The 2,638-nt window shown below is 44.8% G+C and overlaps 1 long non-coding RNA gene across 1 annotated transcript in view; it reads left to right on the top strand.

The window, feature by feature from the left end:
* Positions 1 to 1,784: 1,784 nt before the first annotated feature.
* LOC119325533 overlaps positions 1,785 to 2,638 on the top strand; it is a 2,390-nt gene continuing 1,536 nt past the window's right edge. Inside the window, exons 1-2 of the long non-coding RNA XR_005157569.1 lie at positions 1,785 to 1,883; positions 2,432 to 2,602. This is a non-coding gene — a long non-coding RNA (uncharacterized LOC119325533). The remainder of the gene's footprint in view (positions 1,884 to 2,431; positions 2,603 to 2,638) is intronic.

Here is a 2,638-nt window from a genome sequence, read left to right as displayed (position 1 = left end):
ACGCGCTCATATGATGGGCACCAAAGAACAACAACATAACCACAAGCAAATTAAACCAATCATAGCAATTCACCAATTACCCCAGAGGACAAAAAAATCTACTCAAACATCATAGGATGGATAATAATATGAAGAATAAAGCACCATGTTCAACTAGAGGGTCCAACGGATTGCGGGAGGGAGAGACCGCTGAATATAGATGAGGGAAGGTGATGGAGGTGTTGGTGAAGATGACAGAGTTGTTGGAGTAGATCACTGTCACATGATGATTGCCCTGGCGGTGTTCTAGCGCCACCGGAAGAGAGGAGGAGAGAGACCGCCTCCTTCTTCTTCTTCTTTTTCCTTGACCCCCTCCCCCTAGATGGGAGGAGGGTTTCCCCTCTAGTCCTTGGTCTTCATGGCTCCTGGAGGGCAGGAGCCCCTCCTAGCTTGGATCTCTCTCTGTTCTCATCTGTTTCGCGTTTGTGTTTTTTGGCCGAAAACTGTTTCTTAAATTCACGGATATCCGTAACTCTGACTGGGCTGAAATTTTAACATGATTTTCTTCCGGATATTATCTTTCTTGCGGTGAAAGAAGGGATGCAACCAACTTACGAGGTCCCCCTCGAACAACGTCTTGCGTTTATTCTTCTTTCCAAAAATCACATACATTCCAAAATAAATCTTCGTAATTTTTTGTCGCGTTTGGACTTCGTTCGATATGGATATTTTGTGAAACAAAAGACATGCAACAAACTTGAACTGACATTGGTCACTTGATCAATATGTTAGTCCAAAAAATAATATAAAATGTTGCCAAAAGTATATGAAAGTTGTAGAATATTGGCATGAAACGATAAAAAATTATAGATACGATGGAGATGTATCAAAGGACATCGGCCAGTGCTGCCCACAGCCTGCGCCGCCGGCTGAAGAAGGAGGTCAGAACGAGGCAGATCCGATCCGCTGGCACCCCCTAGCCTGCACGATTCGCCACTTCGAAGCACGTCGTACGCCGCTGGTCCCGAGCACTGCCGCCGCACCACCACGACCCTCGCCATTGTAGTGTCCCAGCCCAGCTGTGCCGTCCCATGGCAGAGGCCCTGCACGAGAAGGTGAAACGCCCCGCTGCCGCCGGCTAGACTTTGCCCGACCATGTCCTCTGGAGGCGGCAAGGGAGGAGGGTGCTAGCGGCAACGACGAGAGTGCCCTCCCCGTCGCCCATGGGAGCGATGTGGGAGGGCCCGATCCTAAAATTTAGGAGCAGTCGCGGCATTGTTGTTTGTAGCTTGAGTGTTGGGTCATGTGCCCCTGCCTATAATAACTGTTATATTTTGCTCAATAGAACCTTTAAATATATGCTTTGAACCATAGAGTTTATGTTGGGATACATGTTGTTCCACCGCAGGACGTGCATGATGCGTGTATGATTATAAAGTGCACGTCGTGTGTGGGGTTCGACGAATTAGTTGTTGACCCGTTGGTTATCTTTCTTACATAGGAATCGAGAAATAAGAATGAGAGTCATCCTCCCGGCTCCTCGGCCGTTTCGATTCCTGGCCGTTGGATCTGCGTGCTTGATCGGATCTGGGCCATCGGACCGAGCCCTGGAATGACCGCGTCCGTCGGATAAAAAATAGTTACTGTTGCAATGAACAGTTTCACCTCGACCGTGCCAGGGCATTTTCGTCATTTCAAATGATATAGGAGATTCTGTTGGTGCTCTATTAACATGATTGTTGTGTGCGTTTCTGTTAGTAATAATATTGTTGACAAGATATCTGAAATTACGATCGGAAGTTGCTGCCCGCCGGGTTGGTCTGCAAGAGGATGCCTTGCTCTCTCTCTCTTGCTGCGTAATTAACGTGAATTCAGCTAGGCGTTAATGTGCAGTAAGAGGCAAGGTACCATCTCTCTCTCTCTCTCTCTCTCTCTCTGATATGATCTATTTAAGCTTCTATGTCTTAATCAGCAATTAGATTACCACAAATTAGGTATGCATTTTGAGGTTATAACGATGCATGGTTCTGAGTTTTAGATTTAATTAGTCACTGTTGAACTATACATATTTTAGATCTTGGTTCTACTTTTCATTTCAGAAAAGTGTTATCTTTTAATTTATATTTATTGTTTTAAGAATGTGATATTTCCCTTTTAGGAAGAGTTGATCCCAGCTTCTTCCAAGTATAATTTGACTAAAAAGTAAAAACTGAGTGTCGTGTTTCTTAAATGGTCACCATATTTTACTATACTGTTTGTCATGTGAATAGATGAATGTGTAACTGAATGTTCTTTTCTATTCATGGTTGATTCACTGTTGAACTGTACATATTTAGGACGCTGTCAACCAAAGGCGAGAGCAGCTACATCTGTTGTATGCATACTTGCACTATTGTTTTCCTTTGGACTGTGATGTGATGAAACCTGATGTTATTACTTCTCGTATTTACAGGAAATAGTACTATAATGTGCTTATAGAGAGGACAACACCAAGCAAGATGAGCTATATTGAAAGGTGTATGTTGAGCTCTAAAGGCAAGCACGGCCCTGACACTGGCAGTCGGACAACTCGAGCGTGGCCTCCACTCTAGCGTGCAGTTCATCGGAGCCGTCACGCAGATAGGTACGTGTGCATGCAGCCAGGCCTTAAATCAAGTAA

This window comes from Triticum dicoccoides, chromosome 6B (assembly GCF_002162155.2).
Source record: "Triticum dicoccoides isolate Atlit2015 ecotype Zavitan chromosome 6B, WEW_v2.0, whole genome shotgun sequence".
Lineage (NCBI taxonomy): Eukaryota > Viridiplantae > Streptophyta > Magnoliopsida > Poales > Poaceae > Triticum > Triticum dicoccoides.
The sequence above is the reverse complement of the archived record's forward strand: the minus strand, read 5'-3'. Positions and strand labels throughout refer to the sequence as shown.